This window comes from Physeter macrocephalus, chromosome 20, assembly GCF_002837175.3.
Source record: "Physeter macrocephalus isolate SW-GA chromosome 20, ASM283717v5, whole genome shotgun sequence".
Classification (NCBI taxonomy): Eukaryota; Metazoa; Chordata; class Mammalia; order Artiodactyla; family Physeteridae; genus Physeter; species Physeter macrocephalus.
This window is the reverse complement of record NC_041233.1, coordinates 47,844,720-47,860,106: the sequence shown is the minus strand read 5'-3', so window position 1 is coordinate 47,860,106 and position 15,387 is coordinate 47,844,720. Positions and strand designations below refer to the sequence as shown.

The window sequence follows — 15,387 nt, the reverse complement described above, 5'->3', positions numbered from 1 at the left end:
CAACTCTGTTTGTTTGTTCTTTAATTCTTCTAGGTCTTTGTTAAACATTTCTTGCATCTTTTCAATCTTTGCCTCCATTCTTTTTCCAAGGTCCCTGATCATCCTCACTATCATTATTCTGAATTCTTTTTCTGGAAGATTGTCTATCTCCACTTCATTTAGTTGTTTTTCTGGTGTTTTATCTTGTTTCTTCATCTGGTACATAACCCTCTGCCTTTTCATCTTGTCTTTCTATGAATGTGGTTTTTGTTCCACAGGCTGCACGATCGTAGTTCTTCTTGCTTCTGCCGTCTGCCCTTTCCTCATGCCTTTGTTCAATCATCCTCCAAATTCTGTAACTCCATACTCCAGAGGCCTTCCTTTCCACATGCTGCCTCTCCCGTTCTGTGCAGGTCCTCTCCAATCACTCTTGATATTTCTATTTGTCCCACCCTCCTGACCTTTCATAGGATGATGGAAAATGTATTTGTACAGCATCAGATCACATAAGTAGAGACCATCCAATTGATATTTGTCCCATTGTCACAACTCTCTGAACAAGCCAGAAAGAAATCAGTAGATCTTTTGGTGCCTCTGAGTCCATCATAAAAGTAGGAGAGTGGGGGTGGGAGTTGGGGGAGATATATTGAGAATAGTGACAGAGAGAGAGAGATAAATGAAGACTGAGAACCAGTTTGGGCTGAACTTCAAGTCCGTTGAAAATATGGTGAACATGCTCCAAACCATCGGATTGGTTGATCCGAGGCACAGGACTCCCAAACGTGGTGTAAGACAGAAATCCCCAAGCAACAGAAATTTGTTCTCCACTGTTCTGGAGGCTAGAAATCCAAAATCAACATGTTGGCAGGGCCACACTCCCTCTGAAGGCTTTAGGGGAGAATCCATTCTTGCCTCTTCTAGCTTCTGATGGGTCCTGTTTTACTTGGTTTGTGGCTGCATTACTCTAGTCTCTGCTTCTGTCTTCACATGGTCTTCTTCCCTGTGTGTCCCTGTGTCTTCTCCTTTTCTGTCATTAGGACACTGTCATAGGATTTAGGGCTAATCCTAATCCAGGATGATCTCATCTCAAGATCTGTAATTTAATGAAAAATACAAATAGTAGCCTCATTGAGGGTATACTACATGCCAGGCACTGTACGCATATTTTCTCTGTTTCTCACAACAAGACTGCAGCCCTGCAATCAGTTCTGCAAAGTGGGTGTTATTAGTCCCACTTTACAGATGGGAACACCAAGGCTCAGAAAAGTTGCTCAAAGTTTTGGAGAGAGAAACTAACAGATCTGACCAGGTTCAGACAGCATACCCCTTGACTGTCACATCCTTGTTGCCAATTCCATTCATTCATTCATTCCACAAACATTTATTGAACGCCTACTGCATGTGAAAGCCATTCTAGGTGCTGAAGATACCTAGAACAAAGGACAAAACAAAAATCTCTGTTTGCTCAAAGTTGAAATTCTAATGGGAGATACAGACAGGAAGCAGATATGTAAAATATGTAGTATTTTAAGTGGTGATATAGCTATGGAAAAATTATAAAGCAATATATGTACCTTATCAAACATATCAACTATAACAAGACATCTTTGAGATAACCGGGAGATTTGAATATAAACTGGTATATGATAATGTTAGCTTAGATTTGATAATGGCATGGTAGCAGTGTTTCTAAAATACATTTATTTAAAGATGCAGACTGAAGTGTTTATGTATAAACTAAGATTGCAAAAATGTTGCAAATTATTGATATTGGATGATAGATACATGAGGAAGATACGTTAAAATTTTTTGTATGTTTAAAAAATTTCCCTAATACATAGTTTGGAATAGGGGTGGCAGATAAGACATGCAAGGAGTTTTGTAAGACCAAATAGGTAAATCAGGGAAGGTCGCATTGAGAAGGTGACATTGGAGCAAAGACTTGAATGAGGTTGGGGAGGAAACCATATGGATCTCTGAGAATGTTCCAGGCAGAAGTAGGAGTTAGTACAGAGCCCTGAGGAAAGAGAGAAAGAGAGAAAGAGTGTGGAAAGAGAGAAATGTACTCCAAAGAAACTGGGCAGAACTGTGAATAAGAAATCAAACTATGGTGCCTGCTAGCTTCCCTTCAGCTTTAGAGTTATTAATAATGTTCTTTACTGTGTCTTAGGCAACAGAACATTTCAGACAGTATCATCATGCCAGTTAAGTTGTGACATTATTTTGAGCCGAATCATTCAGATTTTAAAGGATATTGAATATTTTAAGTGTAGACATTATGAGGTTTTCAAAAGCCAGAAATGATCACACCTTTCCAAACTAGAAAAGGCCACTGAAGCATACTACAGGTTTCAGTTTCTAATAAGGTAATGTCACTTGCTATAACCCATAGAAAAAAGCTCTCTGAGGCCCTTAATGTTTTTTTTTGAAAGAGTAAGGGGGTTTTGAGATCAAAAAGTGAGAAAATCACAATGGATTATCCCCAGCCTTGTTGGTAGATTCATTTCTTCCCATGACCTCATACGAAACTATTGCTTTGGAGTTCCTAGCACTTATCCAGGTCCCTGGCTGGGCCTAAATTGTCAGTCCTTCTGGCCCAGGAAGCTGCTTTTCAGTCACCTGAGAGACTTTGACCAAAGGTACCCTTTGGTCATTGGTACCCATTGGCATTTTTGGGTACCAAAGGTACCCATTGGCATTTTTGTCTATTTCATTTTTTACTTTCTTTTTCTCACTTTTTTCTTTTTCTCATTTTTACTTTTTATTCTCTTTCTTTTTTCTTTATTCTTTTTACTCACTCCTTTTTCAGTTTTTCTTATTTGTTTAGTTTATTTTCATTTTTGTCTGGCATTGTGTTTTAATTCAGTCATAAAGACCAGTTCATGGGGTGAACTTTGAACTGGTTTTCTTTTGATTTGGACCAAGCTTCTCACCAGCTCTTCCCAGACGTAAGCCGACCTTAGGATGCCTCGACTCCAAGCACAGCAGTGAGTCCAGCATGCTGCGGGGCCTCTAAGCCGTCTCTGCTGAGGAGAGACCCAGATTCACATGGTCTCCTCCAGACCCTCGAGACCGTTGGCAAGGAAGACTGGGCTACAGTGAAGCTGGCCGGCATATGCTGGCTGAGAAAGTGAGAGCCGTGAAGATCATTGATGAGACTCAGCAGAACTCCTCCAGCCTCCGGAGACTGTCCTGCAAAGCAGGAATCATGAAGGCTTGGATCATACCAACATAGTGAAGTAGTTGAAGTGACGGAGGCTGAGGAAACTCTCCGCCTTGTTAGGAGGATGCTAGTGGAGAGAGGTGTTTGAGTAGCTCGTGGCTCGTGGCAGTAGGAAAGCAAAGCAGCTGAAAGCAGAGTCCACCAGGAGGGTATCGTTCACAGAGATTTAAAGGCAGAAAACCTGCTCTTGGATGTGAACACGAACATCAGACTTTGGCTTCAGCAACAAATGCACCTTTTACAACAAGCTGGACACCTTCTGGGGTGGTCCCCCTCATGCTGTCTGGAACTCTTCCAGGGAAGAACCACAGGAAGTCATCCTGTCTACACTGGCCGATGGATTCCTGCCTTTTGAAGGACAGAAACCCAAGGAGCTGTGGGAGCGGGTTCTGAGCAGAATATATCACATTCGATTCTTGTCAATGGAATGTGAATATCTGCTAGAGAAATTTCTCATTCTCGATCCCAACAAGAGAGGCCCTTTAGAGCAAATTGTGAAGGATCCATGGACTACTGTGGGTCATGGCTATGAGGAACTAAAGCTCTACATGGAGCCACTCTCTGACTACCAGGACCCCGGGCAGACTGAATTCATGGCGTCCATGGTTACACGTGGAGACAGAGATCCAGGACTCACTGATGCCTGTTGCATTGCTGGAATAAGGAGCCCAAAGTGGTGACTTAGCAATTTCAGCTTCCAGGTTAAAGGAGCCACAGTCAATGTAGATCCATTAATTCTGGACATCTTTCCTTCTTGGAAAGATTAACATGCAGGTTAACTGTTCAAAGCTCTTCCACTGGGGGAAATTCCCATAACCACTGTCCTTCGGAACCACCCCTAAATGGGGCTAGAGTGCTACAGTTGTCTACTTTGGGGAGGTACCAAGCCTGTCATGCAGAACCATGTATAAACTGGTCCAAAGAATCTCTTCCTCGGTCAGCTAGTCACATGGAACTGCCCTTGAGGACATAGGTGAGGACTGAGAGAGAAAAGGCAATGTAGAAAGAATACAGGTCATGGGAATCTTGCTTGTGGGACTTCCTTGCGTCTTTAGGTCCTACACGGGCTCCGTTTCATCCACAGAACTTCTTGATGATGGAGAGCTCCTGTGCACTCCCAACTTTATAGTTTGATTGGTCAGGCTACACCCAATTCATGATGGGTAGTCAATCACATATAGCTTGATGGCCTATTGTCAAGTATTCATTCAGTCTCTACTAAGAGTCCTGAACAAGCCAGACACTGCTCCTCAAAGGAGAATAGTAATTTGCAGAGGATGACATAGCTATGCTCCAAGATCCTAAAGGTGTGTTCTGTGATTCACCTGACAAAGGCTCCACAGAGCATCACTATCTGACACAGACACTTTGGGCGTCTCAAATCTGTTGGGTCATATGGCACAAGTAGCAGAGCAACTTGCCTGCAGCTCAGACCTGTTGTAGACCCTTCTCTTGCTCTGTGGGCACTCAAAACTGGCAGCCTATAGGATAATTCAGAAAAATGGGTCAAAGTAGCAGGCTCAAACGAGGTACACATTGTCTCAGACTCCAAGGAGGCCCACTAGGCTTGGTGCCTCTTTATCAGTAGTAGAAGGGAGCAGATGCAACAACTTGTATTTCACATTGGAAAGTACATGTCAACGTGCCCCAGACACTGGACTCCTAGAAACGTCACTAAGGTGGCAGACCTCTGAAATGTTAAGGGGCTTATTTCCACCCACTGATATACATGAGTCTTACCAAGGTGTCTAGAATGGTTGCAACTTCCTGCTTACCATGTCCAAATCAGCAGCATACCATCAGCATCACAGTGGACCAGCATGATGTCTTGGGAAATGAAGAAATATCAGTCTCTGTGAAGAAAATAGTGACAGAGGGCTGTATCCCTGAGATAAGAGAGGGAAGGTGACTTTCCAGTCTGGCCAGCTGGAAGCAAACTGCTTCTATTGGTCTTTACTAACAGGAATAGATAATACAGCACTTACCAGTTGCATAGCTGCATACCACCTGCCCCAGAATGGGTCAATTTGCTCCAACAATGAAAAGCTGGAACAGCAGCTAAACTGAAGTGACCATCTCATTAAGTTGACTAAAATCCACTGTCCCCAAGATCCATCTGCCCTTTGCGTAGACATAGTTAAGCAATCCTTTAACGAGAAAGAAATTGGCACTGAGACCACACAACTAAGAAATGACAGACCAGAATTCTGACTCCAAAGTCTAAGCCCAGGTCCTCACATCTTAACACCTCAGCGACTCTGTAATCGCATCCAGTTGCCATCACAAATTGGACCTGCAGATTCATTACTAGGACTTAATCTCAATGTTTGGTAAAGAAATTTTTAAAAATTCAAAATATGATCCAGTCCTGCAATAATTGATCTCCGATGGAAGTTTAAATCGTGACTGGCTTTCTAGATGGCGGTTTGGTAACGAATCAACATCCTCAACGGCCGCGATGGGCGCACGTGGCGAGACTGCCGGGGGGACCGAGTTGTCCGTCGGCCTCCAGCCTTGCGCCCGTGTCCCCGCTTGGAGCCCCAGCTCCTGGGACTCGGGCCGCCGAGTCCGGCAGAGCTCCGGGAGGCGCTGAAGCGCTAGGCGAGGCTTTGACAACGACAAGGTCACTTGCAAATTGCCCGCCGAGGGTGAAAAGAGCTTCGACTCTGTGGCCAAACTGCACGACGTGAGGAGCTTGGAGGAAACGCGAACTGTTTCATCCCATAGACCGTGCACCAAGGCGAAAAGCCGTTGCGGGAGAGGATGTGGACCCGGATAAGGCCCAGAATTCTGACAGTGATTCGTGACAATTTATGACCCGTTCCTGGCTGTTCCTCCGCAGATAACAGCAGGTCATCTAAAGCAACCTCACACAAACAGGGACCACTCGTCCCCTTCACGAACGGTGGAGAGACTTCAAAAGCGAGTCCGCAGCGGGAGAGAGCCGGCCTTCCAGCTGCAGAGCCCGGGCGCCTTCCTCTTCCCAAGCTAGTGAGTACCTCCCTCAGCATCGACATTCAAGTGAAGCAGAAGATACTCCAGCTCTGACGACCTGTTTATTGATAGGTTACAAAGGATCACAAGGTAAAAATCACTCAGAGGAAAACACAAGTACTGTACCTGTGGATAGGCCTTCATAGTGGAACTCAGAAGGAGCCTCATTCATGGAAGTGCTAGGAATTTGGGCCAAAAACCCAGCGCCCTCACCACATAAACTTAAATGTATTCCCTTTTGTCATTATGCGAGAAGAGGGCCTCCTGTTTCCTCTGAAGAAGGAGGCACAAGGATAAGAAGTATCTTAATGGCATCACAGCAGCTGGACTTCTACCACGTCACTGTACACCTACACGGCTGCTTTCCTGGAAGGCTCTTTGGCTCTTCAGAAAGCAGAAACAGTTGTGAGGAGATGCAAGCCAAGATCACAGGACAAAGATTAGCTGAAAGATTGAATATTAAAATGCATACCTATAATCCAGAGGGTAGACTTTGGGGGAAATACCAAGAAGTAAGGGATGACGATGGTGATCAGTTCTCTGATGATGTATTCTGAAGACGGGCATGAGAATGATCTCCTAAGTCTCTCACTGTTGAGATGTGCTTGTCTTATATCAGTCTTTTTAACAAGTATCAAGACACCAGACACTTTTGAAGGCAAGAATTGTATAAAGTTACACTAAGGAAACTATTGAAAACAATGCCCAGTTCATCTGTCAGAAGATGACCTTCATGTGCTTGAATATTGTGTTTAACCACATTGTATGAAAAGTTTTGCACTGTATCATGCACTGGTCTGAGTCCTGCTTATAATAGAGTACTTTCTTTTTTTTCTCTTTAAGCCAAATGAAAACAAGTGAGTCCTTTTTGTCTTATTCTCATCTCTCTCAGATATTACTTACTACCTGTCTTTCAGTGAGAGACTTAGTTGTGCCAGGAGTCACCTAAAATGAATTAGAAAGACATAGCATCCTTCTTTTTTGGATAAAGAAGTGAGCAGTCTAGAGAATTTTATGCATATTTGCAAGGGGTTATAGAGATATTGGATGTGAAGTACTTAGGAAGACACTCATATTTTAGTATGAGCTAGAGGTGAAGGGTCTTTCTAGGTGACCAGAATTTCCTGGAGCAGCCTGGGGTCTAAGAAAGGTCTAAGATGATGCATGGAGGTGAAGGGAGTACCCATGCTTGTGCTTTGCCTGTGTTGAGTTCTTTGATCTAACAGGGGATATGTTCATTTACCGGATGTTAACGTTTGGAAAGGAAATATTTTCAAAAGCTACGGTTGAGGGACTTCCCTGGTGATCCAGTGGGTAAGACTCTGCACTACCAATGCAGGGGGCCGGGGTTCAGTCCCTGGTCAGGGAACTAGATCCGCATGCATGCTGCAACTAAGAGTTCGCATGCCGCAACTAAAGATGCCGCGTGCTGCAACTGAGACCCAGCACAGCCAAAATAAAGTAAATAAATAAAATGCTTACCCATTTAAAAAAAAAAAACGCTACAGTTGAATTATTGTCTTGCCAATATGTCACTTTAAATTTACTCCCAAAGAGAGGGAAACCTCTAGGCTGCAGAAACCTCAGTCTCACTTATACACACTTTCATGTCATCATCTTAAAGGATTGTATGGTTGTCTCCAGAGAAGTTAACACTTACATTACCAAAGATTTGTTTGTCTAATATGTTGGCATCTCTTCTTTTTTGAATTTATTTATTTTTATTTATTTATTTTTGGCTGCGTTGGGTCTTCGTTGCTGTGCGCGGGCTTTCTCTAGTTGCGGTGAGCGGGGGCTACTCTTCGTTGCAGTGCACAGGCTTCTCATTGCGGTGGCTTCTCTTGTTGCGGAGCACGGGCTCTAGGCGCGTGGGCTTCAGTAGTTGTGGCACGCGGGCTCAGTAGTTGTGGCTCACAGGCTCTAGAGCGCAGGCTCAGTAGTTGTGGCGCACGGGCTTAGTTGCTCCGTGGCATGTGGGATCTCCCTGGACCAGGGATTGAACCCGTGTCCCCGGCATTGGCAAGCGGATTCTTAACCACTGTGCCATCAGGGAAGTCCCTATGTTGGCATCTTTAAACAATATTGAAAGAAGAATAAAATATTAATAAGAACAAATAAGAAAAATCCTTAAAGGAGAACCTTTGTTAGACCTATAAATTTTATTTCAAAGACTTTATCCTAATGGAATTACCATGCATAATAGCTGATATTGGTTTTTTATAAATTTATTTATTTATTTGGCTGCGTTGGGTCTTCATTGCTGCGCGCAGGCTTTCTCTAGTTGCGGGAAGAGGGGGCTACTCTTCGCTGCAGTGCACAGGCTTCTCTTGTTGCGGAACATGGGCTCTAGGCACGCGGGCTTCAGTAGTTACGGCTCGCGGGCTCTCTAGTGCAGGCTCAGTAGTTGTGGTGCACAGGCTTAGTTGCTCTGCGGCATGTGGGATCTTCCCGGACCAGGGATCGAACCCATGTTCCCGGCATTGGCAGGCGGATTCTTAACCACTGCGCCACCAGGGAAGTCCCTGATACTGGTTTTTTAAAATGGAAATAACTTAAACATACAACAAAGGGGATTTGTTAGTAAATTATTGTACCTCCAAATGACAAAATTATACATGCAACCATTAAAAATGATTTTTAAAATGTTGAATGACGTAGAAAGATTTCCAATATTAAGTGGGAATAAAGTAGACAATTAAATAATATGTATAGTATGAGCCCATTTTTGTAAAATTAGGTATGCAGAGGAGAATAGTGTTAGATATATACACACCAAAGTGGGAATTATATTGAACCTATATGATAACTAAAAGCCATTAATAATAAGCAAATAAATTGGATTTATAGAAAGGAATTTACTGTAAGGAAAAATGTTTAAAAAAAAAACAAACAATTAACCAACATTTATCGAGTGCTATATGCCAGACCTATTATAAGTGCTTTTTTTTTTTTAACATCTTTATTGGAGTATAATTGCTTTACAGTGGTGTGTTAGTTTCTGCTTTATAACAAAGTGAATCAGCTATACATATACATATATCCCCATATCTCTTCCCTCTTGTGTATCGCTCCCTCCCACCCTCCCTCCCTATCCCACTCCTCTAGGTGGTCACAAAGCACCGAGCTGATCTCCCTGTACTATGCGGCTGCTTCCCACTAGCTATCCACCCTACGTTTGGTAGTGTATATACGTCCCTGCCACTCTCTCACTTTGTCCCAGCTTACCCTTCCCCCTCCCCGTGTCCTCAGGTCCATTCTCTAGTAGGTCTGCATCTTTTTTCCCATCCTGCCCCTAGGTTCTTCATGACCAATTTTTTTTTAGATTCCATATATATGTGTTAGCATACGGTATTTGTTTTTCTCTTTCTGACTTACTTCACTCTGTATGACAGACTCTAGGTCCATCCACCTCACTACAAATAACTCATAAGTGCTTTTTACACATTTTATCTTGTTTAAACTTTGAAATGGTCTTAGACACTACTAATTTTATTTTACAGATGAGGAAACAGGCAGAAAGAAGTTAAAAATCTTCCCCAAGTTTGCACAGCTAACAAGTTGTAGACACTGGCTTGAACTTGGGAGGTCTGACCCCTGAGTCTGCATTGTTACCCACAATTCTGGACTTCCTCCTACTTCCCTCTGCCAGCGTAAAGTGTAGAAAGATCATGTGAACATTATCTTGAATTTCCCCAGTCTAGCTCCATTTTTCTTCTTTTTCCATCCTGCCCTGTGAAGTGGAAGGATCATGGACTAGACTATATTAACAGGTTCCTGTGTCCTCCAGCTACTGATTGGGTTTTGTCAATGGGGAGCACTTTGCAGAAGAAGGGAGAGAGATAGTGATGGTAGAGGGTTTATTTCTCTGGTTCTCTCCTGCTGAGAGGCTACGTGCTGCGTCAGTCTACTGAAGGGTACTGTTCCTTTCAAGGGGGCTTCTATGAGACTCTTTCCTTCTGTTTTCCAGTAGCCATCTCATCTCTTTGGGCCTAGGGATGGCTAACTGCTGTGCTGTCTTGTGATTCCCCTACCCAACAACTGTTAAATAGTCCCTTTGTAAATCAGCTCTCTCAATCATCCCATTTTAAGTGTCCTAGTTAGAATCCAAACTGATACGAGTCGTGATACCTGTTCTCAAAAAGCTGACATTGAGCGCTTGGGGTATACACCACATGAACAGGAAAGTTGAAGCTAGTATAAGAATAGATCCTCTGTAGGAGTAAGGTTGATGGTTACAAACTAAGATATTTTAAGTTGCATGTTCATGGCCACCTGCACATTATTCTATTCTCCATTCCTTATTTTCCTCTTTTGGACAGATTAGCTGTAAAGCATGCTGCATGGTGATCAAAATGCTCTCTGAAGTTTTGCAATCTCGCTGTCATAAGTAATTATATCAAAGTAATTCTCACAGCAGTTTTCAGAGCAATTTACAGACCTTGTGACACACATGGTCATCGAATCATAGAGCACTTTATAGACAGCTCTTCATCTGGAACAGATTTATGAGGTCATTCGATAGGACCTCTATAGAAACTGAGAAACAGAAAATAGAAGCTGGGACAGACTTGAGTCAAAACATTTGTATAGACTCCTTATCTTCCACTCAAGATAACATAAAGCATAATATAATAACACAGTTCTTTCCCTGCTTTCTCAGTCCTCTAATGTTGAGGCCCTTCTCGTTAACTGTTGAACTATTTCACAAGTCTGAGCAGGACAGACATTTGAGGACCTGCAGAAAAGGTGTGTCTACAGTCAAGCATCACAAGTCATGACCTGGTCACTCTTCCACTCCCTTGAGGAAGCCGCCTTCTTCGCATCACAAGTCATGACCTGGTCACTCTTCCACTCCCTTGAGGAAGCCGCCTTCTTCTTTTGTACCCAACATGATTGATGGTGATAACATATAAAAGTTTCATAAAAACAAAAAATAAATATGTATTTTTCTAAATTTGAGGCAAGGAGAGAGGCTTTTAATTTTCTGCTCTGACAGCTTAGTTCTGACTCACACAGGAAGGGGAAGGGTTGGAGGAGGAGGTGGAGAATAAGGAGAAATTCTAGAAAGTTGCCTACACAAAAAAGGAACAAGCCAGCAGATATAAAGGTACAGAACATCTTTTAAAGCTAATGTTGCATCTGCTAGTTCTGTCTATAGTTGCTTCCTTAACTACATTCAGATATGTGCTTTCTATAAAATGCAGACAAATTCTGCAATACTTGGAAAGACTGATCTTTTGAGAGTAATTGTGAGACTGGCCTGGTTGTCTATAATTGGTTGGCACTTAGTATTGACACTGATTTCCATATTCGCAGGGTTTACAGGGTAACCAGGATCTTGTGGGAGAACCCAGCTCTGCTGACCACTGTGGCCTTTACTCAGGTCTCAGTCTGTTCCCTTTCACGCCTTCTTTTCTCCTAAAGATCCCAGGGATTTAGCCTGGTTCTTCTTTTCTTTGGAAGATTCATTCTCTATAATGAAATGAATGGTACAGACAAAAAGTGTAATTGCCCTCTCTCTCTCTACTTTAATAGCTCCTCTGAGTTTTACTGTTTGTTTGTTTGTTTTTTCATTTGTCTGGTTTTTGTTTTGTTTTGAACCATGAATCATTTTTAAAATGATAATATGTTATAGAACTCCAACAGAAATTTGTGGATTATAATGTTACAAGGGGTATAGAAGGCACTGCAAACAAATTGTTTAAAGACATAAGCACAATTTCATTGTTTTAAAATATCACGTAAGTGTATCACAGAACAACCACAAACTCAATAATAAGCAATATTAAAATAAAACAACAAAAGCATTTTCAAATCAGTAAAAGCCAAAGTTCTCGCAAGGATTTATGTGGCCATACGTGATGGACTTCCCCATCCTTACCTCTACCCCTGCCACCCTCTGAATCTCCACCTGGAATGCTCCCCTGCCCCAATATTGACAGGGCAAGCTCCCCCATTTCCTTCAGGACTCATTGTCCCCTTCTTCGTGACAAAGTGAAAAATGGCCTGCTGGCAGTTAAACTATTAAGAGGGAATGGAATAGAGAGCCCAGAAATAAACCCACACACCTATGGCCAATTAATCTATGACAAAGGAAGCAAAAATATACAACGGAGAAAAGACACTTCAACAAGTGGTGCTGGGAAAACTGGACAGCTATATGCAAAACAATGAGATTAGAACATTTCCTCACACCATATACAAAAATAAACTCAAAATGGATTGAAGACCTAAATGTAAGACCTGAAACCATAAAACTCCTAGAAGAGAACATAGGCAGAACATTCTTTGACATAAATCATAGTAACATATACATATATTTTTAGATCTGTCTCCAAAGGCAAAGGAAACAAAAGCAAAAAAGGGGGGGGGACTAGTTAAACTTAAAGGCTTTTGCACAGCAAAGGACATCACTGACAAAATAAAAAGACAACCTATGGAATGGGGAAAAATATTTACAAATGATATGACTGACAAGGTTTTGTTGCCTTTCTCCTGAAAACCTTCCAATGGCTTCTTATCTTGGTCAGAAGAAATAGCAGAGTCGTTACAGCACCTCTAGGACTTCATGTTCTACTACTCTCCACCACGCGTATTGACCGAATTTCGCTTACTAGAACCTACTAAGAATATTCCTGCCTCAGGACCTTTGCATTTGCTATTCTCTCATCTCAGAATACTCCTTCCCCAGTATCCACATGGCTCTGAGTCACCTCCTTTTTGTTTGTGCTCCGGTGTCACTTCATCAGAGAGTCCTTTCCTGATTACCTTGTATATAACATAGCACCCACCTTCATTATCCCTTAGTTTTTTATTGCTCTTCATAGCACTTTCCATTACCTCATTTTTTAAATTTATTCATGTTGTTTCTTCCCGTTAGAATGTAAGCAGAAGAGGGCTCTTGTTTGGCTACTATACCCCTAGTGTCTTAAAAATGCTAGGCATTTTAGCAATAAAAATAAAATGTACAGCAAGATTGCTTTGCAGCAGGCACACCGCTAAGGGCTTTATACGTAGCATATAATTTCTTTTCATCTGTAGAGCCCGTTTTCCGTGCTAGGCGCAGAGTGGCGGCCCTGCAAGAGCCCCTGGGGCAGAGCCGGGGGCAGCCGCTAGGAGACCGGGCGGGTGCGGCCTGCAGGTGGAGCTAGTAATCGACTCAGCCGGGGAGGAGGCCGCCTGGCGCCGCACCTCTTGGTCCACGGCGCATGCTCCGCTTCAGCGGAGGCCCCACTCAGAAGCGGCGGCGGCGCCAGGCCTGGGCGGTGTCTCCGCGGCACTTCCCGGCGGCCGGCTGCTCTGACTGGGGGCGCTGGTAGCCGGAGCCGGGGGCGGGCCCTGGCGTCCAGCCGTCGCCGCCCCCTCCAGTTCCCAGCCGGGGACCCAGCCCCGCGAGCCGGCACTGCGGCTGTGGACAGCGGCCCGGGAGGATTGCTCCAGGTGAGTGCCGGCCCCGGTGCGCTGCCAGGTACGGGTGCCGCAGCTTCGGCTTCGGCTTCCCTCCACGGGCTCTGAGGCCAGGGCCCCGCACCGCTTCCGAGGCTCATTCCCGCCGGCCCGGAGCCTCTGCACGCCGGCAGGGCCCTCTGCGCTGGTCTCCGGCGCGTCTTACCTGGAGCACCTGCGGGTGCCTCTTCTGCAGGCGATCGCCCGAGGCATCTCGCGGTGACCCAGGAATTGAGGGCTGTCTTGAATTTGCCTGCCCTTTCCCGGGTGCCCTCGGGTTTCCTGGGCAGGCGGGGTCGCCGCTGGGCTGCAGCGGCGCGCAGGATTTCTGGTTCCCAGCTTCCCTCACCTCCTTCCTCCTTGTCCTTTACTCCCATTAACTCACCCAGGCCGCCTGCAGACCACTCTAACTTGTTAGTCAAGGGGTGGTCGAGAACGGTTTGACCTCGGTCCTGGTGAATATCTTGGCGATACTATTTAACCAGTTGGCATTTTGCTTCCAGTACTTAACTTGGGTGAGGCTCAGTTTCCTGGAAAAAGGACTTAACGGTACTGCAGAGAGTTGGCGGAGGTGTAATTAACATAGTAGGTCGGAAGCGCTGCCTGCAGAAGTCTGGAGCATAGCAGGAGCTTAAATGGGAGCGGAAATTATTTGTGGTGGTGTTATTATTAGAAAGCTGAATGACAAGCTACTTTGGAGCTTTTCTTCAGCCACTGAACTCTGGACCGCCCCAATCCCATTTTTCAAAATCTGTCTTGTGCATCTACACTTTGCTAGGTCCTGGGGGTTCAGAGTTGACTCAGATGCTGGCTTTGCCCTCGGGCTGGGGTAAAATGAAGACAGACAAGTGCTTAATGGGATTGTTACAGTATAAAAAGGATTGAGATGAAAGTTGCTAAGAGAGCCCAGCAAAGCACATTGAATGCATCCTGGAGGAGGCTTTTTCTCTTTTGAACTTCTCATTCCTCATCCTTATGACAATTACTGGACTAGTAGGTTGAAAAACTAGTGTTTTGTTGGAAGGAAAAATCAACTGGGTGGCATTTCCAGTTGAGTGGCTTCAGCTGTTATCTCCCTGGATCTTCCATTGTGGACAGCTGGTCCAGGTCCCGGAGGCTAGGCCTGAGTGGAAACGCAGGTACTGCCAGAGGCTTCACTGTTTCAAATTGTGGTTACAGACTTTAACTTTTCCTTTCAATATACTCCTTAATCCCGAGTAATAATGGGCTTTTGGAAGGTTATATTTATGATAAAAGGTAGCCCGGAACTGTACAGCCCTTCCCAACCACTGTAGAGAAATACAAACTTGTGAGTAAGCACAGTGGGCTTGCTTTGCCAGTAGAGACTCAAGATAACATCCCCTCCTGTCTAGAAGTTCCAGGTTCACCACTGCTGGGAGAAATCACTGTAGCACCATGCATCGACAGAAGGGAGTCAGTTCACTTTTGCAATCTTCTGAGAACCAATTTCTTAAGACTTGTGGAATACTCAGTTTAAGCCCAAGTCTTAAAAACAGCTGTATTGTATTACTGATGTAAAATAACAGGGCATATTTAGAATGTACAATTTTATGTTTTGTGAAACTGTGATACGTTCAATATCATTAACCTGTTCATCACCCCCAAAAGATTTCCCTTTGCAATGCTTAGCTCCTGGCCCTCGTCTCCCCAGGCAGCCATTGATCTGCTTTACGTCAATAGAGATAAGGTTGCATTTTCTGGAGTTTTATAGAAATGAAATCATA

At 44.0% G+C, this 15,387-nt stretch overlaps 1 protein-coding gene across 2 annotated transcripts in view; it reads left to right on the top strand.

The window, feature by feature from the left end:
• LIPA (lipase A, lysosomal acid type) overlaps positions 1–15,387 on the top strand; it is a 105,671-nt gene that overhangs the window by 56,770 nt on the left and 33,514 nt on the right. The window contains exon 1 of one of the 2 annotated variants that reach the window (XM_024121230.3): positions 13,447–13,636. The exons of the other annotated variant lie outside the window; for it this stretch is intronic. The gene's annotated coding sequence lies outside the window, so the exon portion shown is untranslated. Of the gene's footprint in view, positions 1–13,446; positions 13,637–15,387 lie in introns of those variants that run through there. 2 annotated transcript variants of the gene reach the window in all.